The sequence below is a fragment of the Pteropus medius genome, unplaced genomic scaffold (genome assembly GCF_902729225.1).
Source record: "Pteropus medius unplaced genomic scaffold, Ma_sr-lr_union100, whole genome shotgun sequence".
NCBI classification, from domain to species: Eukaryota; Metazoa; Chordata; class Mammalia; order Chiroptera; family Pteropodidae; genus Pteropus; species Pteropus medius.
Genome location: NW_024346150.1, coordinates 2209356 through 2236372, shown reverse-complemented (window position 1 = coordinate 2236372; position 27017 = coordinate 2209356). Strand labels below are relative to the sequence as shown.

Here is a 27017-nt window from a genome sequence, read left to right as displayed (position 1 = left end):
AACTTTGAAGCACAAATATGCAATCATGCAAGAGCGCACTATTAGGAAATTACTGGCAACTAAAAGGTAGGTGAGTTCCCTATCAATATGACTAAACAATGCACAGGAAAATTATTATTTAAAGGAATGGAGGTAGTCATGCATTGCCACTGTGGGAGATATTGTCTTATTCTTAAAAAGACAAATGAGAAAATTAGGTATTGTGGAGGAGGAAAAAAGAATGAATGTGACCATTATAATTAGTGCTGAGGAGCAGATGAGGAGCATTTATGTGCATTCTGATCTTGGTCTGGGACTTTTGATGCTAGACCCAAAACAGTAGAAGGCAATTCGTGGTGCACATTTCATAAACAATAATTTATGTGTCTGAGCTCCTGTGTGGGTTGGACATGGTGCTGAGTGCTTTTTCATGTATTATCTCGTTTAATCCTTACAGCGGCCCTTGAGGTAAATCTAAGTATTATGTTCATTTTATGGATAAGCTGAAGTATGGAGAGGCGAAATACTTTGCCCAAGCTTCCCTGGTCAAAGGTGACAGGGCTGGGGAAAATGTCCATGTGGGCTGATACCCACCCACCTTGTATGCAGCCTCTATGCTACTCATAGTGGGCTTCAGTTTGCTTTTTGATCATTTATTTATTCACCAGATATTGATGGAAAAGCTTCCATGTAGATTAAGAAATTATAAATTTAAAATAACATTGAATGTCCATAGCTCTTATTGACAAATGATTTTGGAGACGAAGTCATTAAATTTGTTTCTGTCTTCCACAGGATCCCCTTCTTATTACTTAAAACATTACTCATTGAGGAGTATAGTATTAAAAGAAAAATCTGTTGGGTTTTTTAAAATATCTAAACCTTTAGGTAGGTGTGTCTCTTGGATAAGTCAGCAATTCTTTGAGTGTTTTCCTTCTTTTCACTTACTTAACCATAATCAACCTTTAATTTTAATTTTAATGATCCGAATCACGAGGAGGAGCCTAATGTGTTAGCTAGTAGTTAGCACGTCACAGGTCTGATATCTCCCCCACTCCTTGGAAGCCAAGTGCAGGGGGTAGGAGATCTGTCTGGTTTCATATCTTGGTCACAGAATCTCCTGGGGACTGGTGTCTCATCTGTACAGCAGGTCTCTTAGCCTGCCAGCACCCTGCCTGAAGCATCCCAGGAAGATACAAAACACAGTGGGTCATGCCCTTTGCTTATGAATGACTCACTGGGCCGTATCACAAAACCCAAGGATAAACCCATAGACCAATGGGAGAAAATAAAGCAAGCCTGAAAAAGAAATGAAGAGATATATTCTAACAACCTTTAACTAAAAATCTGAAATGAATAAAGGATCTTGAAGTCACTTGACAGTATGCCCCACATGTATAGATATACGTGTGTATACACCCACACAAATATACACATGCACATGGCTATACACACAAATGTGTGTATGCATTCACATGGATACACATGGGTATATGTCCACGTATAAATACACACATATGCATACACATGCATATATGCCGAAACATATATGTCTGCACACAGAAGTACGCACAGGTGTATGTGTCTACACATATAAACACATGCGTATATGTCCACACACAGAAAAGTGCACACACATAGCAGTATATAGATATGCAAGGTACAGGCAGTCATTGCATGTAAACAGCCCTTTTGAATGAAATGAACCGTTCTCAGGTAGTAGCTGGTCCCTGGGTTTCTGCTATTGGTCTATTACTGCAGTCACTATAGGTAGGGAAGGGGGTTCTCTTGGCACAGGCAGCAGTTTCCTTCTGTGGATCCCTCACTTGCCTCATTGAACAGCCTGCTGGGGCCGGTAGAGACTCACTCGCAGCCCGCTCTGGGCTGCACCCACCCATGTGGGCTCCCACACATGGTCCCCATTCCCACGCTCCCCGTGGGCAGATTCCTGGTAGGTCAGTGAGAGAAGGGAGACAGATCACTAGAGGCCTGATCACAGTGCCTGAAATCTGGTGGGCCACCTGGTACAGTCCATTTTAGTTGTTTAATCGAATTTTCTACCTTTTCTGCAGGTGGGGAGGGTGGATGGTGGTAGAGAGTGGAATGATTCATGGTCTCCCTCTGCAAAGAGTCACAAATGTACATGTGTTTGTGTGCATGTGTGCTCCAGCTACACCCTCCTCCCTCCTTCCGTCCCAGAATAATAGCTAGCATACATGGAGCTCTTTACTGTGTGCCAGGCATGTGTGCTTTATATGTTTGATCTCATTTAGTCCACTTAACCCTATAAGTTAGTGCTAATACTAACCTCATTTTACAAATAAAGAAACAGAGAAGTCGTGTGTCATCGCTAGTACCCCCAAGTTCCCAATACCATGGGAAGGCTTCTTATCATCACAGTATAGTGTATGGTGTAGAGTCCATCCCAGTGCTGTGCAATAGAACTTTCTGCAATGATGGAAATGTTCTGTACCATCCAATGCCGTGGCCACAAGCCACATGTGGCTGTTGAGCACGTGAAATGTGACTAGTGCTTCTGAGGAACTCAGTTTCTAGTATTTCTTCATTTTAGTTAATTTAAAGTTAAATTTCAGTAGCCACTCCTTGGCTAGTGGCTACAGTACTGGACAGTGCTGTGCATGTGGGCCCTCCTCAGAAGCTCTCTAAAGAGGATGTAGGAGGCTGTGCTTTTAGTGGCCTTTGACTCGATTGGTGTTATTCATTGATTGATTGATTTACAAAATCCTGTCTGAACCTATCTGGGATACTAGGCAGTTCAGGTGATGTGAAAGCAGTCGGAATCCCTACCTGCGTAGAGCACATTCCACAGTTCTTTTTGAGCTGAGACCAGGAAGTAGCCGGATGTCTGTAACAGTCATGCATGTTTGAAAGGACTCTGACATGAACTTTTGACATCTGCAGCCCCAGTGAGTCACCCAGTCTGACACCTCAGAGCTTCCCATTTTTGATCCCCTCCGTTTCTGTTATCCCCCTCCTGGATGTGTGATGTCTCCTCTCTCCTCTTCCTTCCTATGCAATTCTAACTTTAAAAAATTTTTATATTTTTTTAAATTGTGGTTACAGTCACAGAGCACTAAATTTACCATCTCAAACAATATTTTTAAGTGTGCAGTTCAGTAGTGTTAAGTATATTCACATTGTCGTGCATTAGATCTCCAGAACTTTTTCATCTTGCAAAACTGAAACTTTGTGCCCATTAAACACTAATTTCCCCTCCTCCCAGCCTTTGGCAACCTTCTTTCTACTCTCTGTTTCTCTGATTTTGACTACTTTACCTCATCCAAGTGAAATCATACAGCATTTATCCTTTCGTATCTGGCTTATGTCACAGTGTATATTGTCCTCGAGGTTTATCCATGTTGTAGCAAGTGACAAGATTTTCTTCTTTCTTAAAGCCAAATAATATTCCATTGCATGTATATACCACCTTTTCTTTATCCATCCATCTCTTGATGGACATTTGGGGTCCCTTCTATCTTTTCTTCTTTTTCCTCTCATTTTCCCCAAATATTTAAAATATCTAGACAGTTATTGTATTAGATGAGGAGCAGTTTGTGCTTATTTCATATTTTAAGAGCAGCAAGAGATGCGCTCCCCCCATCATCATGCCAGATGTACCCAATATGTTTCACCAGAGTAGATTTTTAGTCTAGTGAAACCTTCCACTGATTTTTAATTTCTCTAGGTCATCAACTTTCCATATACCAGAGAAATTCCCCAGGCCTGCCTAGGCAATGACCTTGTTCAAATGGTAGGTTGGACAGGCATTGCATTTGGGTAATATTTGGGTATGTTAAGTAACAGTAGTTTAGGCAAATTAAGGGTTGATTTTTCTCTCCTATCAAAGTGGAGAGGTAGTTTGCCTAGGGTGACATGGTAGCCCCTCAATGCCACTGGAGACTCAGGCTCTTGGGTTTCATCCTTCGAGGTCACTGTCATCAGTGAGGTTCCACGATGACCATCAAAACCCCATGTCCACGGTTTGGGCAAGAGGAAGGGAAACATAAAGGGCAGGAGAAGTGTGTGCCTGCTATATCTGCCCCCTTAACAGGCTTCTCAGAAGTGCCATCGGGGCTCTGTTCACTTCCCATCAGCTAGAGCGTGGGAGATGAGGCGCATTGCTGCCTTGAATAAAATTTAATTATGATGGGATGTAACTATGAGAAGTGAACACACAATGTAAATAGATATATGCCTTACTGTTAAAGTGTACAGCTGAAACTTACTGGATTTCGTTAACTAATGTCACCATATAAAAAATAATAAATTTTTAAAAATGAAAAAAATTGCTTCGAATTTAAAACTGTTCGCTCAAGGGGCAATTTTAAAGTTAAAAATAAACTTTTTTTGTTGTCTCAAAAAAAAAATTTAATTATGATGGGAAGACAGAAAGGTTATGAACATAGGGCAGGCAGCCAAAAGCTCCTCATTCACCTGGTGGTCTTCAGCATCTACCTTCTTGGGGTTCAGACCATGATACCAATAATTTGGGGCACGGACTCCTATCAAATAGCCTGCCCTTGATACTAGAGGCATCTGACTGCCTTTTTTGTTTTTGTTTTTGCTGCTAGAGCATGCCAGCTCCCCTTTGTGAGCAGAGACTCTAAATTCTTTCAAAAATAGAGGAAAGGGTCCGTTATATCTCTGTCTAGTCTCAATTTCTTTGTGTCTCTGGTCATGGAGAAGTGTGGGATAAAGCAGCTGCCTGTGAGCACTCTTGGATGCGTCTGTTTTAAAATTCTTCTATTTAAATGGGTTTTAAAATGTGAAAAAAAAAAAGTCTTTCAGATGATAGTTCATCAAACTGCAGTTTAATAAAGACACTCATTCATACTAATTAGGCCTTCATTAAAAAGGATGGGGAGAGTTACTGAAGCTTGTTTGCAAGAGGCTGCGATGACACAGATACCCTCATGGTTTGAGCAGAGGTGTAACTTAATCTTCCTCCCTGCTTCACTGTGGGTCTGTGAAGGACGCGGGGTGCAGGGAGTGCAAGAATGCAGTTAAGTCTTGGCTCCCCAAAGGAATGAAACAGAAACTGGGCAGTGGGAGGTTGAACCCTACTTCTGAGGATTCATTGGGAATGCCAGAGAATCTAGGCATGGCTTCATTTTTGGATCTTTGTAAGCACAGCTTACAGGCCTTGGGCACCCAGGAGCTGGCCTTTCGGGAGATGCAGCTGTAAGACCAGGGAAAAGAAACCTCACAGTTGGGGCAGAGGAGACCCAGGCCCAGGACCCCTCAGACCAGCTGCACAGAGGCAGAAAAGGCAAGTTCAGACTGCAGGAGAGAGAGAAGGCAGGCAGGAACCGGGATCCACATAGTACCTACACTAGTGTCGGTGAACAGGGTGCCTGCTGTGGGCCAGGAATGAGCCCAAGAAAACAGCCTATGTTTTAGAGACCTGGGTTTGCTACTTACTTTAGGCAAGTGGCTCACTCTTGGCCCTTTGGGGAAAGGACTGTGAATTCTCGATGGCCTCTGGTTTCATGATCCAGACTTGGGGATGGCTATCAAAGGAGTAAAAGCAAAGGTCCTGTGGCGGATAGGGAACTTGTTATGTCCCAACCTCTCCCCCTTAACCCAGTAGCTTCTGTGGGTTTCCTGTGAAGAAACAAAACAAAGCAGTTTCCTAAAGTCAAGACAAACAAGAAGTAGAAGTGATTAGCCAGAGGGAAGCGGGGAGCAGCGTAATTACTGGCATTTATCCTGCTCCAAAAGCAGGAGCTATCTTGCTTAAAATGGGCTATCACATTCTGCAACATAGCAGTTAAAGATATTTATACGTTTATCACAGTTATATTAAGTTAGGATGGGCAAAGTTACGCCACTGTAACAGACAATGCCAATGTCTAATGTGAGTCGACTAGAGTCTCTGTTTCACATGTACTGATTGCAGGATCAAAGCTAATCATCTGGAAAATTGCAGTCACGCTGATGAGAGAAGAGGATATGGCAAATTGAGGGCTGGCTCTTGACACTTTCATCTGGAACCAACACAAGTACTTTGGCTTACATTTTGTTGGCCCAGAGAAGTCACATAGCCATACCTAAGTTGAAGAGCATGGTGGGGTGCCCTCCTACCATGTGTTGAAAGGAAAGGACCCTTAAGTAGTGATGAATAGCACTGCCAAGACCAGTATTTTAATAAAGAGTTATATTTTTACTGAAAAAGGGTCAGGAACTGGGTCACTTGCTAACCCCAAATCCCTATGTTATTTACACCTGAAGAAAGCTGAGATTGCCACATAACCTCTGACCATACTATTTCTTTTAATCTCAGGCACAATGTCCAGAAGGAAATAAATCTTGCCAAGTCTAACTTATAAAATGATAGCTTGTCAGCTACCCAAATTAGGAAGACAGATTGAAACAGCAGCCTGCTGCTATTGCAGAGCAGGCAATTTGCCGTGTATTAAGCTTAAAGAGTGATTTAAAGAGGATTCTGTCCAACATGATGACTTGCTCTGCGTTTTTATGGAACCTAAAGCAAGAGCTGACCTCTTCGGCTTTTTTCATCCTTCATGACAAATGATGGGATTTGGAGTGAAGGTTGTAGAATGGAAGGAGAGCAACAGTCTGCCTGCGGATTTGTTACTGGTGAATTTCAGGGCAGATTCTCTTTGTGAAATGATCATGTTATTCTGTCTTTCTGAAGTCTTTTGTAAGCAAAGGAGATTTTTTTCTTTATTAACTGTATCTGTAGGCATTCTCTCTCAGTAAACTCCAATTCCTGTGTTTATAAATATGTGCATTTGTGAGAATTGAATTAAATACCCACTGTGTGGAAAGAACTATGAGAGTTGCAATTGGGGGTACAAAGGAAAATAGGATGTTAAGCTCCTTGAATGCATTTGAATTTAAGGGGCTCAGAGATAAAATGTGAACACATGCATTAATAATCTTTTTTCACTCTGGAGTGGATTGTAATATTCATGGTCCCCAGGAAACCTCCCTGTGTCACACCCCGTGGCAGTGTGGCTTTGCTTTTCTCTCCCACCCCTTGAATCGGGGCTGGCCTGTTGCTTGCTCTAGCTGAGTCCTGCAGAAGGGATGCTGTGTGACTTTAAGGATAGGCCATGCTCTCTTGAGATACTTCATTTTTATGTAAAGAAGCTCTAGGAAGCTTCCTGGATGATGAGAGCCATGTGGAGGGAAAGGTCCAGCTGACAGCCAGCTCATACCACCAAACATGTGAACGAGGCCATTGGACCCAGGCAGCCCCAGCCAATCCCATCAGACTGCATATGTGTGAGTGAGCCTGGGCAGCACCACGAAGAATGGACCATCTACCCAGCTGAGCATGGCCCATATTGCAACCCTCAGAGCTGTGAGCAAGATGGTTGAAATACTGACAAAATGCAATGGTTGTTATTTGGGTGTGTTTTATGTGCCCAGTGGTTGTTCTTTGCCCAGCCCCTGCACTTACCCTCTGTGATGGCCACACAGACCTTCTTGCCATTTCCCAATGTAATGTGATTTTTAGCACCTTCCTGGACACGTTGTCTCTTTAGTCAAGAGTGCCGGCCTCTCCTTTCCTTCCTTGGAACTTTTTTGTCCTATATTCAAGACCCAGGTGCCTCTCCTGATTCCACTCTGGAGCCCTTCATATACATCTCCTTTATTGGCACTTTCTCCATTGCCCTATGATTGTTTACAGGTTAGTATCTCCAATTGGATGCTGATCTCCTAGGAAAAAAGGCTGTTTCCTCTCTTTTATTGACTCTTGGGCCCCTACTTAGATCCTAGGGCATGGAGGTCCATTGGGTGAAGAGGCCTGGAAAACAACTACAGGAGAGTGAGTGCCTCAATGAGAGTCGATGCTGTCAAGTTTTGGATGTAACCAGATACCATACAGCAGTGCTTCTAAAACTTCAGTGATGTGCACGTGAATCAGAATGTTCAAATACATATTCTGATTCAGTAGATCTGTAGAGGGGCCCAAGGGTCTGCATTTCTATTAAGTTCCCATGGTCCATACTTTGCATGTCAAGGCCACAGAAGATGACCAGTCTTCAGTGGTTCTTGGAAATAAGTAATAGAGATGAGTTTTGACAGGAGCATGCCTATGGCTGCAGAGTATAGCATATGACTAAAAAAGTGAGCCTAGTCATTTTCAGGGTGCTTCAATTGAAGAGAAACAGTAGAAGGAGACAGATATTTATTGGGAAAGGAATGTTCTAAATAAGCTCAGATTTTTAAAGGACCTACCAAAATTAAGGCAAGGAGAATCAATTATATAAGTACTATTGTCGATGTAAGTTCTGAACAAGAACGAGGATGAGATCGACATATTGTTTGAGTTCTTAAAAGCATGAGAAGAAAGCAGTGAACACTAGGGAGCTGTACATACGAGGCTAACCTTATTATTTGAAAAGATCACTAGACTGCTGGAACAGAGATATGTAGTCGTGGCATACAGAGCATCTCAGTAAGGTGTTTGGCAGTGTCTTTCCTGAGACAGATCCTGTGGTCAGTATGAAAGAGCATGCACATTTGAAAATGTACAACATGTACATTTGCAAAGATACCTGTACATTTTAGGGACTAGTTGGAAAGCAAAATAGTGAGAAAACTGATTGATGAAGGTTTATCAATGCAGAAAAATGCCCCAGAATTTATGTTCATTTGAAGATATAGGTGGACTACTTATGAAATCTAAAGTTCCTTCCAAAACAAATTATCGTAAGATTAAAATATACTCTTTCTATTGGAAAAATGAGTGAAGGCAAAGTCAAGGGGACATGGTGGACTTTAGAAATGCTGGTATCTCATCCCGTGGTTGCTGGTGCCAAGTCAATCTGTAGCTGATTATTGTTTTGAATATGTACTCAAATTAGCTGTGTGGCAGGCCATCTGCCGTCTCCTCCAGTCTTGGTTGATAAGTCCTGGAAAAGAGAAATACTGACAAAATGCAAATAACCTACTAAACTGATAATATTAAGAAATATAAGGTCTGTTGTGGGGATGGGAAAGGAATAAGTGATTATCTTCTTAGTCCTTTATGTCTTTCCTTCCTCTTTTGTTTCTTCCTGTTGGAGAAAGACAGGTCAATAAGAAATACTGGGTCAGACCAAAAGTCACAAGGGAACAAGGAGACTCAGTTGTGAGAATGCATTTTGCAGCCTCCCAAACTAGTCTCTTTGTTTAAACTCAAGAACTGGCATCCTCTCGGTTCCACTGGCGGACTTGCTGTGGTGAGAATCTTAGTCAGATTTTCTGGTGCTGGGGTTGTAGTTTCTGCCCTAAGGGGGCTACCACCTAGATTCCCTGGGTTGCCTTCTCATTAATCCATGAGCCTAATCGTATCTTACTACCCATTGTGGCTTCCCGCCCAAGCACGACTCAAGTTTTTTGAGTAGCAGGCTTGAACTGATTGGACAACTATCATTTACATGTGCATACTGCTGTATAGTTTCCAAACATTTCTATATTCACATTCATTTCCTTTTAATACTCATAGATTACCCCCCAAGGAGCTGTCACTGTTCAATTGGAACAGTAATGCTAAAGCAAACAAGACTCCACCAAGGAGGAAACAGTGACCATCTAAGATCTCATGGCTAATGAGTAGAAGACCTAAACTGTGATTACACACCCTACCACCAGTTCTTCCCCTTCAGAGTGAGTCATTGAATAAAGAAGAGTTTGCAAATATTGATTGAAGAAGAGTTTGCAAACTCCAATGCCTGCAGGGCCTCTGCAGGTAGCAGCAATGAGTGAAGCAGACCAGACATAAAGCCTTAGGGAGCAGTGAGGCCCGTGTCCAGCTGGAGAACAGGGGGCCGTCCAAAGAGGGCAGCCATTGTTCACTGTGTGATTGTTTTATGTGAGGATGTGGGCCAGCACTGCCAGCTCTTCCAAGCTTAGGCAATGCTGAGAATTAGAGTTTTAAAATATTGACAGCGGATTCAGTTCTTTCCAAAACACTCTATGGCTCAAACGAAAATCATCACACAACCCTCCGGTTTTGATCAGTGGATTACAGTAACGCTCCCTGGTGAGTGAGGCTTAGCTTTTTTTGAGGGTGCTTGCATTTTTAAAGTTTGTGGAAACAATTTCATTTCTAATTAATGCAGTCTGTCTTCTTTCATTTGTCGCACCTTATTGTGCCTGCTCTGGGTCCCTTAGCTTCAACGAATTTTGGCTAAAGAGAGTGGGAAAATAGAGATGCACTGTGCACAGTGTTGCCTTACAGCTAAATTGCATTTCCCCCATCCTGACTGCATGCGGGTCTGAACCCCTCAAGGTGGCAGCGCCTCAGGATATTGAGGGAGAGGCTATCTAAACGTACTCTGGGAGATACACAGAAATCATTAAAAACCATTTTCTATAAATTCTCGAAAAGGGGGGAAATGGCTGTCTGAGCCTTAGTTTATACTTTGGGGGTTGTTGCAAAACAGGTCCACTTTTAAATTGCAGTTGTTAATCATTTATGCCCACTGTTTGAAGAAGGAGCTCCGCACCAGAAAGGGTTCAGTTTCATCCTGGGCTGTGCGGTGGGCTCATGCTGAGCAGGCTTCATACTGAGGAAGGAGTTTTAGAGGACCATAGAATCAGCTCTGAAATGAAGTGTCCACCCAGCAGGAGTGATTAAAAAAATATTTGAGGGGAGAAAGTTTACCTTGATAGAGGAAACTCATTAGAGCCTCAGTGGTTCTCAGCCTTGGCCCTTCGGAATCTCTCGGGAGCTTTAAAAACTATGGCTCCCTGGGCCCAGCCTCAGAGATTAGGATTTAATTGGTCCGGGGTCTGTCTGGGTACCAGCTCCAAGTACCCTAGTTGAGAACCACGACCCCGAATCTTGAGTTTCAGACTTTTCACTGCATCAGAGCACCTGGGGACTTTATTGAAATGTCAGTTGCTGAGCCCCAGTTTGTCTTCTGAATCAGAACCTAAAAGAGGACCTGGAATCTGTTTTTTTAAAGGCCCCAATTTCAGCCTTGCCCCAGGTCTTCTTTAGCTGGATTGTGAGCAGCCCTTTCTTAACCCTGGAGTATGTGCCCACTTACAAATACATACACGAACATGCTATTTGCAACTAATAAATAGATACACTTAAGTGTCCCACTTTGGACAAGCACGTGAGGGGAAAGTAGGTTTCCTGAAATGGAGGTCAGTTAAGGGACAAAGGCTGTGGCTGCCAATTTCTTCACTGCTGGGGTGTGGGATCGGGGAGGTTCTGTTTTGCAAAGGGGGAGCAGGTGAGGACTGGATCAGGCCCAGCTGGTGGCAGTGGCTTTCTGGGTAAACTCAGGCCTTCCCAGCAAGAGGTCTTCAGTCCACCGATCTTATGTCCTTGCTTCCTACCTGGAATGGTGGCTCATAGAAATGGCGCCACATAGCTGTCAATGCAAGACTGAGAGCTGTTTGTCCCCTTTGCTTTGTTCTTTTTAAGACTCCAGAAAACAAGTCTATGGTGATGCCACCCTGAACGAGCCTGATTTCATCTGATCTCGGAAGCTAAGCAGGGTCGGGCCTGGTTAGTACTTGATGGGAGACCACCTAGGAAGACCAGGTGCTGTAGGTGTAAAAGATAAAAAATAAGGAATCGTAAACTGACAAGGTCCTTGCAATCTGTGAGGTCAACCAAGGGTGGCCTTGCCAAAAAAAAAAAAAGACTCCCGAAAAAAGCTTTGCCCAGTATGATAAATTTTTATTTATTCTCTATTGATTAAAGAAATCACCATCAAATATACCTTTGAGACCTCTGAATGTCATGATTTTATTTCTGGCGATATAATATTTGTGTTTCTGGGTATTAATGGGTTAGAAAAGCTTATGAAACAAAAGCGGTTTGTTTTTCCTGCATCTGATTCTTATACCCCTTATCTCAAAATTTGCTTTGCACTTTTAGTGTTGGTCTTTGTGTAACTTGAGTCACTTGCTAATATTTTTTTTGTTTTTGTTACTTTGTGATAAGAGAAGAATTTCTGCGAGCTGCAGTTCAAGAAATAGAAGGTACAAATATCAAATATCACCTAAGCCTATATGGACTCCTGGTCTCATTTTCCCCCTGTATTTACAGGAGACACTTCGTTCTAAGTGTTTAGGCCTGTCTGCTAGAGATGTCCTTTCTGGTTTCCACCATGTCTAATTATTAACACTGAGGGATACTACAAGTTGTCAGTTAGAAAAGGGGAGAAAACTTAACGTTTAAGGAACTAATTTTATTGCATCTCAAAATGGCTTTTGTGTGAATCTACCACATGTATCTTTTTATAAATTGTCAAACACTTTGCTTTAACTCCAAGAATATTGCACTCCAGTTGGGCGATGTCTTTTTCCATTTTGTTGTTGTTGTTGTTGTTATTTTGTTATGCTAATAAATAGCCAATTTCATATAGCATAAGTAATACAGGCTTTATGCTGCAGAGCTGTGTAGTTCCTTTGACACTCGCACAGGCAGAGAACTTTTGTGCAGGGAATAGAATGCCCACTTAATATGTCCATTTCTCATGCATGTCTTCATGGAAGGGAGTCGTTAATTATGGTAGCCATTTAGGAGATTTTATTCCCCAAGACTGAATTTCCTGTCCATATATCCAAAATGCCTGATTCCACAGATTTTGGGGACAGAAGAAACCATTCAGGAACACATAAGATAATGAGTATGAGTCTCAGTGATTTTTTGTTGTTGTTGTTCAAAGCGTCATATGTTTTGTTTTCCTTGCTTACATGTGGAACTGACCCCTAAATGTACTGATAAGAGAAGAATAAGTAAGCAAACCCTCCTAGGGTTTGAGGCTGATGTAAAAGTCACTTGGTTTCAGCAAACCAGACTGGAACACGAGCCTTTTGTTTGCTGTTGAAAGTTTAGCACTTGAATTTCGGGTTGGGCCGTTCAGTTCATTAAGGAAAATGTGGACACCTCATGCCAACGCCTGTTTTCTTTAGTCCCTGAGAATGGAAGGCATTGTGTGTTCGGTACACACACAGAAAAAGCTAACAGTGACTCAATTGTGCCCTGGGAACAAAAGCTCTTACCTAGGGACAAGATGGGAGACCCCAGGCTTCTGCTTGCCCTGCTTCATGCTTAGCAAAGTCTGCCTTGCTGGAAACCCCAGAGCAAATGTCTGACCTGTTGCTGGTGTTTGCATGTGAAATTAATCCATGAATTGCTTTCTCCTGGAGCTTACAAATAAGAGAACGTGGCAAATTTGGAAGAGACCAAGAGTCCAGGCCCTAGGCCCTCTGACAAAGACCAGACATTAAGCGGAAAGAGGAGACTAAAAGGAAATAAGAGAGTTTGGTTTCCCTGTCAATCTGCTTCTTTGCAAACACCCCAGTGACACATATTAATGGTTGCGTCATGTGGCTGCACATCTGCATGCCAGCATTCAGCTTTGGTTAAATCCATTTTAAAACCATTTACCCACTATCCAGTTGTCGGCAGCAATCGGTGAATGAGAAGGTGAGAATTAGGGGACATTCAGCATTGCAAGTGGACAGGGACAGTCCCTTGGTTCTGCTCTCACATGAATGGAATGTCACTGAATCTCCTTGAATGGTGACAATGTGGGTAGAAGCCTGTTTTCACTTGAGAGCAGCCAAGAGTTGGCTTTGTCGTTGGCTTTGCTGTTGGCTTTGCTGTTGGCTTGAGCCAGTGCTTTGGTTAATGACCCTAAGTCTCAGGACATTGTATTTTTTTTTGCATTTGGAGTATCAGTCAAGGCCAACATTTTGAGTGTTCTTTATTCGTTAGGGAGAATGTTGGCTTGCCCAGGGTTGAGAATACAGTGTCACAAGCAAAAAGAGTTGCTTAAGAATTTGAAATTCCTATTCCCCCAGTGGTTCTCTTGAGTTTTGGTAAATCTAGACTAATGAATATAGCAGCTAATAATAATAATGGTAGCAAAAACAAAGCTAACATTTACTGACCTTTAATACTGTACCATGCCCTTTATAAGCATTATCATTTATAATCCTTACATTAAGTGATTTTTATTTTAAAAATTAGGCAAAATAAAAAGCAAATATTTAGATTGGGTCCCAGGACAATGTCTAAATATGTTATATTCTCGTTGAAGTCATGACATCATAGATGTAAGCCAGCATTTTCCCAACTTCAGTGTGCTCATGAGTCTTCTGGGATCTTGTTAACATGCAGGTTCTGATTTGGTAGGTCTGCAGATTCAAAGAACATACTGGGAGGCAGGTTTCTAAGTCAGACATTGCCGAGCCTGGCCCATCATTGGAATTGCCTGGAGAGATTCTAAACACACAGCTTCCCTCTGACCTCTGAGATGATGATTCTTAAGAAGCTAGCCTTGCTTTTACAAAACAGTGAGCAAACTGGGCCCTGAGGGCATCTGTGATCTATACAGGATCACGCACAGTGAGAACCCAGACTCTGGGGGCCTGGAACGTGCTCCTTCCACATACTACACATGACTTAACGTCAACTGGTACCATCTGCTGAAAGGTGCACACAAGACCCCCCTGGCGGGCCCGTCGTGCACTGCACATTTCTCTCAGGTGTACTACAGCTAACACTGTCTCTTCAGGATAGAAATGCTGCTCCCCAAAGAGACAGTGACACTCGAGTTCTATCTTTTGCACATAGCCATTTATTTACATGACATCTGGAGTTGACGTGAGGAGGAAGAAGAGAAGGGGAGGGAGACGTGAGTCTGGGGTGGTGGGGATATGTGGTTCTGAAGGAGGCCTGGTATGTTTGCAGAAGTGGGCAGCACAGCTGGAGACTTCCCCCAACATAGCTGCATTGTTGCTGCCTGTCCCTGACCAGGGAGGTTCAGACTTCTGGAAGTACTCCCAACCAGCTAGCATTTATGTCAATTCTTGTGGCCTTAGGACTCTGACCTTCTCAAGTCACTTCTACACAGCTCAGTGTCCAGGAACTTGACAAGCTGTAGGAAAGGGTCTTGCAGGATTCATGCCCCTGATCTCCAGGATTCTAACCCAAACCAACCTTTGATCATTTGGGGTTTTGAAGGTTTCTTGAGAAGTATTTTCATTATTGAATGTTTGTTAGGGTTTGTTTTGACTGCTTGTTCCAACAAATCCAAAATTATAATGGTTTAAAGAAAAGAGGAGTTTATATCTATCTCACATAGAAGGAGTCCAGAGCAGATGTGACAGCTCTGTGGTATCAAGGACTTTGCCTCCTTTTATGATGTCACTCTGCCATCCTAAACATGTGACTTTCATTTCAAAGTTCAATATGGCTGCTCATGCTCCAGCCATCACATCTTCATTCCATCCAGCAAGAAGAAAGAAGAGAGGAAGAGGCCATGCTCTTTCGCATATAAGACTTTCCTTGGATGTTGCACACAATACTTCTGCTTATATCTTATTGTCCATAACATGGTTACATAACCACAGCTAAGTAGTTACGAGCATAAGAAAGGCTAGGAAATGTGGTCTTTATATCAAGTTGCCAGATACCCAGCTAAAAATTGGCAATTCTAGGACTCAAGACAAAGGAAAGATCAAATATTGGGATAGATAACTGTCCCTGCCTCACCAGGGTCTTACGGTCATTTCCAAAGCCAGGTAATGTTTGGGTTATGTCCACATGTTTCAGATCAATGCCTCTGAGCCATTTTATATACCACAGGGGGTTTCAGATCATGCTGGATCTCTTCAGCGTTCTTCCAAGGGGAGTCAGAGCTAGCCATTTTAGGTTTTATTCCACTAATTATGATTTAATGATTTAATTAATTAGAGCTGATATGGAATGCAGATATAAGGAGAAAGTTGCTGACAATAATCAAAGGTTAAAGTCAGAAGACAAAGACTCGTAGATTCTAGCAGTTTCTCTGGTGCTATCTTCAACTTGCTGGGGATGTATTGCACGTGCATTTGGAGCCCTAATAAGATCAACAACAGTAACCACAGCAAGAATAGAAAAATGGACCAAGTCTCAGCAGCAGCAAGGATGTTTGGTTCTGAGTCAGCATTGGGTAGTTTCTGGGGCAGGATGCAGCCTATGAATCTTAAGATGTGCTTGGGTCCCAAGATCCTTATTTTATAAAAAGAAAGCCTAGAGCTGGACATACCTGGACTCTCAGTCTTCATAGAGGTTTCAAAGGAGCAATTTGAAGAGTGGCATCTATATAATTCGAACATGGATAATTTAATAGATTTCTAGGGCAGAGAAGGCCATTCTGTGTTCTTTCTAGAATGTTCCACCTTGTTCCTAGAAAATACCGAGGTAATGAAGACTCATAAGTAGGCTGAAGGTTATCATCTCCCCTGCCCCTTTTTTTGTTGTTGTTGGCCTAGCAGTAAACACAAAGTTTTCCCTTTAGAAGAGAATGTGTGAAGAGAGGTGGAAGAATCAGAATAACCTTCTTCAACTTAATCACCCCAAACTTGAACAAAACGACCTTCTCATTCACAGGCATTAAGGAGCTCTCCTGGCAAGTGAAACCTAGGGCAGAATGGAAGATGTGAGTGTGGGCCTTACACGTAATACATGGCCCAGAGGCAGACCCAGCCCTGCCTCGGGAGAGCCTGGGAATAATAGTGAAATCCTGAAACCCAAGTAGCCAAATCTCACATGTTTTACAGAAGCTTTCCATGGTTCAATGTTTTGCCTTTCCTAACTAGCTCATGATGTCTGTTTTAGTGTAATCTTCTTTAATGTTAGCGTTTCGCGTATTTCAAACTTGAGTGGATTTTGATGAGCTCATCCTTCACACATACGCACATTCACGCAGGCCAGAGTCAATGAAAAAGTGTTTGAAATGGCGCTAAAGGCAGGCTGAGCAAATAAGTTTTCCTGTTCTGAATTCATGCTCTTTATCTATACTAATAGTTTTAAGAATAAAAAAAAAAAAGAAAACATAATGAACTCATGTATTTGCTCTTATGTTTTTCCCATAGTATCGAAGTCATGTCTCTTTAAGCAGCATGATGTTTGCTTATAGAAAGGTTTTGCCTTAAGCGCGTGTCTGTTCTCAGAGGGAGAGAAGCCAGGCCTTGGGCATCTGACAATCCTTGGTTTCATCTCCACTAGCTGCCTATTCCTAGCAAATTACTATGTTTCTCTATATCTCAGTTTTCATTTTCCTACAATAGAAATGGCCGTGCCCTCCTCGCAGGAGGATAAAATGAGCTTTACTGTACGTGAAGGGTCCAACCTAATGCCTGGCTCCCTGTAGCTGCCCAATGAATGATTTTCCCTTTGCCTTCTTTAAAAAAAAACCTGCCAGTCAGTGTTTAAAGGAAGAAATATCCATCTGTCACTAAAATTTTTATGAGCACCTGCTGTGGGACTCAAGGTCAACAGGGCACATCTAAGAAGCTGTTGTTATACATTTATGGTTCTCAAAGTGTGGTCCACAGCATCAACAGCACCTGGGAACTTGTTAGAAATGCAGGCTCTCAGGCTCGCCCCAGACTGATTGATAGGAAACTCTGGGGGTGGAGCCCAGCGATTTGTGTTTTAACCAGACTTCTGAGTGATCTGAATGTATGCTAAGGTTTGAGAAACACTAATCTCTACATCTTGGTGCTCAGACCTTACTGGACCTTAGAATTTCCTGGAGAACATTTTAAAATACCAACACCAGGGTCCCGCCCCAGAGATTCTGATTCAGTGAATCTGGGGTAGAGCCCAGGTATGGGGATTTTTTAAAAAGGCTCCATGGATGATTCCAATGTGCAAAGGATTGAAATTTTCTGCTTTAAAGAATTTTATCTTGTCCTCTCTCTTTCTCCTTCTCTTTTCTCCTTCCTCCTTCCTCCTTCATGGACTCTTTGGGGTGGGAGGTTGGAATCAGGAGGTTGTATGTAACATCAGCTAAGGGAACTCCTGGGCACTGGGTGAGGTGTTACCCACAGGCCATAGAAAATTTTCATTGTTTTTGCCTCATTCCTACAGTGCCCTCATATCTTTGGATGGCAGTCGTCTGGTTTTAAATGTAGCACATGCTCATGTAGAAAGTTTGAAAAAAAAGAGGAAACTTTGAAAGAGAAAATAGAAATCTCTCAATCCTGTTCCTGTCCCATTAAATAGTAACATTTTGCTGTATTATCCTCCAGCCTTGCATGTATATGTCATTTTAATATAAAATTAGGGTCATAAATATCTATATATATAGTTACATATTTTGTTTTTTCACCTAAGATCATATTATGATAATTTTGCATCGTATTCTTTGAATTCCATTTTCAAAGACAGCATCACATTGCACTATATGGATTGGCTCAGCCATTTCTCTCTGGTTAATTCCATTTTCTCTCCATGATAAATATCCTTGTAAATAAAGCTTTGATCGTTTTTCTCATTATTTCTTTAGGATAGATTCCTGGAAGTAGAATCCCTGAGCCCAAAGTTACAAACACTTTAAAGGTTCTTGTTACATAGTGCTAAATTTGCTTCCGGAAGGACTGTGCCATTTCTACTCCCACTCTCTGAGATCATGCCTGCTTCCTTGTACTTTTGTGAACGTCGGTTATTACCTTACAAAACAAACAAACAAAAAACCAAAATGTGTCATTTTGCTGATCCAAGTGGTCCTGCCCTTGTTCTCTAGCAGCTCTCCGTGAATGTGGTCACAGGTTTCTAAACCCATACATCTTTATCTTCCTTTCATTCACTGTTTGGAATCATGTTTATCTTTTCATGTCTGACAGCTCTAGTTTAGGGATTTTTATCTTACCTGGGGATCTGAGACCATCTGGAATTCTCAGCTCTGCTCTCTGTAGCTCCATCCTCGTTGTATCTGGGCTTCATCTTTAATGCCTTTATGCTTTTTAACCTATTCATGCCACACCCACCAGCGCTTACCAAGAAGACACTTAGGACAACACCCTCAGGAGAACCTTAATAGATGCTCTGGCATCTTGCAGCAAAAGTTGTGCATAGCATTACAATCAAAGTTTAATTACTCTGGATCACCAAGGCGTATGCCATCGATTGTAGAAACGATACTGTATTCCCACCCAACACACACACGCACGCTCAAGTGCACTTCTTCAGTGCATCAAGCAGGGAAGTCTTTTAGGGCCCCCAACTGAAATAATCAAAGAATCCATCTCCTTGGCCTCCCTTGACAAATGATATTTGATTGAAGCACTGAACAATGTGCACTTGTAGGCTTTACTTCCAAATCGAATGTGCCTTACTTAGGTAGAGGAAGAGTTGAGAAACTTTTCCATTGTCCATGTTTCACATCTTGCAGCCATTCCAGCTTGTCCCAATGCCTGAGCCATGGAGATCTAGCCAAGATAATGTGTCTAGGTTTGGGACCTTCCTAGGAAAATCTGTGTGCTGAAAGGGCCTTGGAGAAGCAGTAGGTCATCGTTCTTCTCATTTGCGAGGCTTTTTCTGGCAATTTGGCATCCTAGGTGCTCCACCTTTGGAGGTGTAAACATCTATCGGACAGCTTGAATTCAAGCCTAGAATATCTGGAGTCTGGGAAGAAACACAGCGGAGGCTCAGCCGTTGGTGAATTCTAAGAACTTGACGTTCTTTGGGAAGTCTGTGGTTATGGTTAGCTCATTGAGGAGGTGCAGTAGGCTTGGATAATGGCCCCCAAAGATGTCCTCCCCCTAATACTTGCAAGTATTTACCTTATATGGTATAATGGATTTTACAGAGATGGTAATGGGAAACTAAAACGGAGAGGTGGGTGTTCCAGTGCAGAAACAATCTCAAATATTTGTCATTTTACTTTTTAGAGTACATGTCTTAGTTTGGGTTAGGAAAATATAATCTCCATAGCATATTACACGTGAATGAATTCTATCCTTCATCCCTGTATCTTTGGAGGAATTTTTTGCTCCCGTTTCATTTATCAGATATTATTGAGCACCTTCTGTATACAAGGAGGGCATAAGAGTGGCTACACAGATTGATACCTGCCCCTGCTCTGCATGACCTCATCACTTGCTCTACGACTTCCTTCATTTCTGCCCGCTGTGGCATTCCAACAGTGATTAGGTCACTCCTGTAAAGGTAGCACATATGTGACCCTCTCAGGTAACTACTGAGACGTTAAACTTCTGAAGAGGTTTTCTGAAGTTTTAAGAAGCAGTGCTCAGAGTATGGTTCTGACAGTACGTGAGGACATTTGATATGAACACTTGATCATTATTTTGATATGTGGCCTTTATACAATTTGGCGTTGACTCTATCGTAAAATACAGACGATACAGACCTCTGTGGGACCACTATACACACTCCCCCTAACTACAGAGTCAGTGCGCAGTGAATATGTCTTCTGGGGACATGAAAATCAGGTAACTTATCTGAATTGTTTCTCTCCACCTGCTTTCAGTGTCCTTAAAACTGCTTTTGAACTCATCATCTAAAACTGCAGGCTGTTTCAGATGTTCAGACCAGCTTCCGAAAGCACATAGCTTTTGGAGATGCTCAGACATATTTATTATTCCTTGGACACGACTGTATTGCTCAAATTGCATAGCTTTATTGTGCTTTTGTTTTCATTTTCCTTCTGAGGGGAGGAACTGGGAATAGCAGTGAGTGATGGCCTGCCTGGGAGTGTCTTTCCTGCATCCTGATTAGCATCCTTAAAGCTTATCTGTCTGGAGGCGGATAGTCTCAGGTTTGCCTAAGCACAAGCTCTGATGATGGAACCAAGCTGTGACTTTTTTAAAAACTTAGTTAATTTTACTAACAACAATATCCTGAAATCAAAACGGATTTACAATTATGTAGTTATCATTATCAGTAGTAGAGAAAGCTGACTCCAGAGCCTGTGTTTTAGAGGCGTTTAAGCCCATTTCAGTTTTGCAATCCACTTGTTCTGTATGTACTTATGGCTAGGTTGGGTTGTAAATTAGAGTTGAATCTTTTTCCTAACTGTCTTTTGGCCACATGGACGGTAAGCTGTTGTAGGTCAAAAGCAATGTGCTCACATGACCAGCCTACAAAACAGAGCCAGCCTTGAAACCTGCCTGAACCGGCTTAGAAACTTGTAGAAACTTTACCTAGTGTGGAGAGAGTCTGTGACGAGGGAACAAACCAGCAATTCATCTTACATCCTTCACCTGGAGTAGAGCACATGCCCGGAGGTCATATGTATTTTTATACATTTATTCCCTTAACTTTTTTTTATAATTTGAAACTCATGGGCTTAATGTATTAAGAAATTTTAACTGAAATTTAATTTGAACAGGGCCTCACGTCCAAAGTTCGGTACTGCACAAAAAATAACTAAACTAAAAGAAAACAAATCTGGAAGGCCTTAAAAGCTATGCTACTTAATCAACTTTATGTTTTCAACAAAGATGGATTTTATGCTCTGCTGGAATGTGGCCTCGTACCTGGTACGTTCTTCTTCTCCAGTTTCTTTCTTAATGAGCCGGAGTATCCAAGTGAGATCTGAATTAAGCATACATAAAACAATACTAAAAGAATCACTACAATCTTGGCAGCTTTTCTGATTGTACCAAATGATTTAAAGCAAAGTGAACTTGGAGGTGTATATTAGTCAGCTCGGGTTGCCTAACAAAATACCAGACTAAATTGGCTTAAACAACAGAAATTTATTTTCTCACAGTTCTGGAGGCTGGAAGTTTGAGATCAGATGCAGCGTGGTTAGGTTCTGGTGAGAGCACTCTTTCTGGCTTGCAGATGGCTGCCTTCTCGCTGTGTCTTCACATGGCAGAGAGAGACAGCAAGCTCTCTGGTGTTTCTTCTCCTAAGGGCACTAATCCCATCACGACGGCTCTACTCTGTTGACCTTGTCTAACTGTAATTACCTCCCAAGGGCCCCATCTCCAAATACCATCACACTGAGGGTTAGGGTTTCAGCATATGAATTGGGGGGTGAGGGCAGGGGGACAAACATTCAGTACATAACAAAGAGAAGTGAGTTCAAAGGTTGGAAATGTCACAAAAAAAGCCAGTAGAGAAAAAGCAGTCATTAGAATCTCTGAGACTGTATTATCTAGCCTTTGGAGCCCAGTGACAGTTGACATTTGGCGACAGTCTTTACTGTGCTTCAGTCAATAGAATGGACAAGTCCTAAAAAATGTGGTTGAGTGGCTAGCAAGTTTAGTGAGACTGGCACCCACTTCAGTTGCTTCTGCCATGTTTTGCCATGACCATGAAACTTTCTTCCCCACCATGATCATACTTTGCCAACAGCCCCGCTTCTAACAGGGTCTCTGTGCCATAAAGGACCCTGAGATATTGATGATCAGAACCACAGCAGCACCAGCAGCTATGTCCACGTTCTTTCAAGAAGAAGCTGATCCCTGGCACCTGGGAGCTGTCTTCTCTATGTCAACGGTGGATACAGTTGTCTACTTTATGACATTTATCTTTCTATTTTTTAATAGGGAGAAGGAAGGGAGCAAAGGAATGAATAGTAAACCAGGAGAAAGATTGCTAGGGATTGTAATTCTCAGCTAGGAAAAGGAAGAATAACATTTTATTGTTAAAGATTCTCCTTTGGGGGGATATTTTGGGGCAAAAAAAAAAACAAAACTATCATACTATACCTGACACAATGACAGTGATCAAGAAAGATTCATTAAGTGAGTGAATGAGGGAATGAATGAATGAATGAATGCAAGTAGCAATCACTTAGAATTCAGGTAGAGACCCCAAATGTTCCTCAACATTTTTAAACTTGCCATTTGGCAGGAGCACTGAGCACACGATGCATAAATGCCCACAGCAGATTTTATGAGTCCCTCATGACGGGCTTGTTAATTCTTATGACTTCCACAAGCTAGGGGAAATAATAGCTATCAGTACCAGGATCTCTCACAAGTGAAGAAGAAATGAATCAGCCCTGTGTTTATGGTGCATAGAAAGAGCAGATGTCTGTGAGCAGTGAAATTTGGGGCTTGCAGACTTACCTCTTACCTCTCTCATGCCATCCTGTCGGCAGCTTTAACCTCCTCGAGGATGTTGTAACCATTACCTGCCTCCTGCTTTTGACCTCCTCATTTCCAGTAACCTTTTCCTCTGCTCCACGGCAGCACCAGAAGCTCTACTCAAATCTCCATTTCCAGGCAGCCATTCTCACAGCACTTCCTACCCACTGACCTATCCACCCCTTCTGCCATAACCACTCTGTGGCCTCACTGGAAACTTGCTGTCCATCCACCACTTTTCACTATCCATCACCACTGCCCTTTCTCTACTTTAGTCCTTGGGTGGGAGGAGGGGTAACTATGAAATAAGTAAGATAATATAGAAAATCAATTTACTAGATAGGATCGGACTTTAAAATGAGCTGAAGCATAATCTCCGTTTGTATTTCTCACTGGGCTGGATACATTTTTGTAGCCTCAGATAGTATGCTGCATAGAAATCTTGATGTTTGCCATTTTGGAGCCACAAGCTCATCTGCATGAAGCAGTGGTTATACCAATAGGACTTCGCTAGAGAAGGCTGTTTGGTAATTGACTTCAAGTACATAAATGTCTGTTAGAATATGTAGGTTGTCCAGTTGACCTCCATAGTCCAAATAGCAGAAGTATTTTTAAGAAGAAAATCATCTACATGCACATAAATGAAGAGTTGAACTTGTGTTCACATATTTTTAAGAAAAATATCCAGAATACATAGTCCGAGTTTCCAAGAGAATTTTGGTCTCTATTAGTCTTCTAATAAGCTCGGCAATAGTATCTTTCATCTTCTAATGATTAATGCGTTAATAATGGTTCACCTCCCAGTGACTTTACAAGTATCCTTTCCACTTCCCTTGTATAAATAAAATAATCAAGCTATGTCCCAGTTTTATATCATAGCTATAAAATTAGTCAGATTTTGAAAGATGGCTTGAAGTATAGCTAGTCCAAACTGAGATGTACTTTGGGAGTAAGGCGCATGTTGGGGTTCAAGCACCAAAAAAAAGTAAAATATGTCGCAATTTTTCATCTTTACTACGTATTGAAATTATAATATTTTGATATTTTGGGATAAATAAAATATATTGTTAAAGTTAATTTTACCTGTTTCTTTTTACTTTTTTTAATGTGGCTAATCAAAAATCTTAAATCGTACATGAGGCTTGCATTTGTGGCTTATATCTTTTAGACAGCTCTGTCCTAAATAAGTCATTGTTTTAATTTATACATATTTACTGCTTAAAGCTTAAGTTTAAATGAATATTCCAATTGTGAAGAATTCGTATTTATAACTCACTTCTTGTAATAAAAATTATTAGACATCTTCTGAACAAATAATTGCTACTAATACTTAAGTAATGTAAATTCAATCAACCTTAATATGGTCAGAAAGATTGTAAGTTTTCGAAGCATTTCTTTTGTAAAATTTTGTCCTGTTTAAAAACATATGTTTGAGGGAAGTTAGAATTTTGGAACCAATGCGAAGTTCAATTTCGTTTGCTTTACCCCAAACTACTATCATTAACTCTTCCGAGCCAGTTATATAGTGACACGACACCCAGGTTTTTAAAGTTAATTCGGTATCCTGAAAGTCGCCTCCTTCAGTTTGTTTCTATGTGTCTTTTTTGTATTATATGGACCTAGTAATATAAAACATCTAATTAGCATTCTCTTTAGTGATTGGGCCAAGGAATCAAAAATTAACAGGAGAAACTTGGAATTACAAGGCCCACGTCTGAACAAATGATTCACTTTCCCATTCAACAAACATTTGCTGAGAGGAAGAAGGAGGTAAGGTGTGAGTCCTGGAAGGGTTGGAACTTCCTCTCCTCCCTTTCATGTAAGTTCCATGGACTCCTAGACAGACCCAAAGGCATAGATTTAGAAGTATGCGGTGTATTATATAGTAGCTGCACAGGTTGCCTATTTCATCACTATCAGGCCTATGGGGACAATTTTTAAGTAGCTTCTGGGCACCAAGCTTTCCTCTATATTCCCTGCCTTTATATTGGGTGGATGACAGTATTGTACATTTATGTTAATAATAATGGAAGGAAAAACAAGACCAGATCTTTCTCTGCTCCCTTCGCCTAGTCAAAATTTTCTTTTAGCGCTTTGTTTTTTGACATGGAGCACTTCTTTGCCTCAGGAGAATGCTAATGTTAATTTTTATTGTGCAGAATAAATGTTGGTCTTGCATGATCAAAGTCACAAAGTTAGCTTTGGAGATTTGAGACTTCTTTGAACATGTGCAAACTCAAGTTAGAAACAGCCTCAAACAGCCTCAGCTGAAGTCTTTCCTCCATGACGGTCCACGAGATGAACCAACAGCATATAACCTGTCCCAGGATGAGATTGCCTCACAGAATTTGACCATCCACTCACTCCTGAGCCCATTAGGCTAGAAAAATGTCAGAATAATATTAATCAAGGACCTAAGACCTGGAAATTGGCCATTTTTGTTCTCATGCTTTCCTTCTCTTCCCCCTGAATATTTCAGTATTTCCTAAGTTCAAGCAGTCTAGCACCGTCCCCACATGCCAAGGCGTTCTGAAGCCAGCAGCCTTCAAGGAGATCCACTCAGCAGCCCGTGCTCAAGAGGGCTTCTCCAAAATAGGACACAGAACTTGCGTAGATTTTTCCTTCTCTTATTTTCTCTAATAGGACAACGTATGAGCCTTGGCATGTGCTTAAGAGATACAGATGGTTTTAAGCAACCATATACAATAATAATTATTCTAATTACAATAGTGAGCATATGGCTCATATTACGTGTCAGGCACTATCAAAAGAGCTTTACATGTGTAACTCATTTAATCTTTACACTAGTCCTCTAGCATAGGTACGGTAATGACACTCAATTGCTGATAGGGAACCTGGGTCACAGAGAGGATGAGTAACTTGCCCAAGATCACACAGCTAATAAGTGGCAAAGCCAGGATTTGAAACCAGGCCTTCTGCCTCCAACGTTTAAGTCATAATCCTGCAGAAAATTAATTTTATCTGTCTAAATATTTTCGTTCTGAAAGACTTGAAATGGCTGTTTCTAAAGCCTGCTTAAAAGAATTCCTTTTCCTTGCTCCATCATCTCCTATTAGGGACTGACCTAAACTTATTAGAGATCTTCGGACATAGACACGGGGGTTTTATTCTCAGCTGTGATATCACAGCATTATATTTGTTTGATAGTATAGAGTATGTAAAGCACAATCACATCTTTTTACCTCTTGAGTTTTATAGCAGTCCCATAAGCTAATTATTAATTTCAACTGTGTTTTTTTTTAATTTACCAATGACCATGCTGAGGCTCAGAAAAGGTGACGAAGGACCGGCGCTCCCACTGACCGTAGTCAGGAAAGTGAGACCAGTACCCAATACTGCTGTCTCCTGGCCTGGCATGCTCCCTTCTCCCCCGATGCATTTCTGCCCCTGCTGGTATTCTCTCACTTCAAAAAGTTAATCTTAAGGTGCCGATGTATAAAATATATTTCCAAATAGAGTCTAGAGAAGTTGATGGCAACATTGCTTTTATTTTGAGTTTCAGTCTGGAAGGATCATTAGGAGATTCAGAAAATGCATGAAGAAGAAATTTTGTTGTAGGATTTCAACTATGTATATGCTCAACAATATGTTTTCTTTTAGTTAAGCAAGAAGTACAGTAAGCCAGAGCCTGGATTTCTACAGCCCCTAGAAGCAGAGCATCTTAAGGTTGGAAGGAATCTAAGAGACCATTGTCCAACCTCCCACTCATTCCTGGCTGATGGCCTCATTCCTCTTGACAACCTTTCAAATAGCAACAGTTCTCATCCCCAGAAGCAAAATCTCTTTATTGCCCTGCTCCCTGCTCCCTGCCTCTGACTGCCACCTACACTCTCAGCATCTCTCCTACCAAGTGCAAGTGCCCATCATGGGGCCCAGGCTCGTACTGAGTGCAGGAGCACTGCACTCAAACACGCAGGGGCTGCGGTGAGGTTGCCCTGTGGTTGTGTCAATTGTAGTCAGCTAGAACCGTCAGGTATTTCCTATATGAACTGCTGTCATGTTAGGTTCATTTCTTTGGACCCAACTATAGGCGTTTCTGTTTATTTCTTTTATGAATTTTATTATTTAGCCTGCGGGATAATTTAAATTCTAGGTTCCAACAGTAAATTCAGCCATTCCTTTTAAATTAGTTATTTTAAAATGTGGTAAGTGTGCTTTCATCTGATGTACTG

At 41.6% G+C, this 27017-nt stretch overlaps 1 protein-coding gene and 1 pseudogene across 4 annotated transcripts in view; both read left to right on the top strand.

Annotated features, from left to right (window-relative positions):
• LOC120612929 (death-associated protein kinase 1) overlaps positions 1-27017 on the top strand; it is a 145192-nt gene that overhangs the window by 43495 nt on the left and 74680 nt on the right. The gene's annotated exons all lie outside the window — the stretch shown is intronic.
• Positions 11413-11530, top strand: LOC120613028 (uncharacterized; annotated as a pseudogene).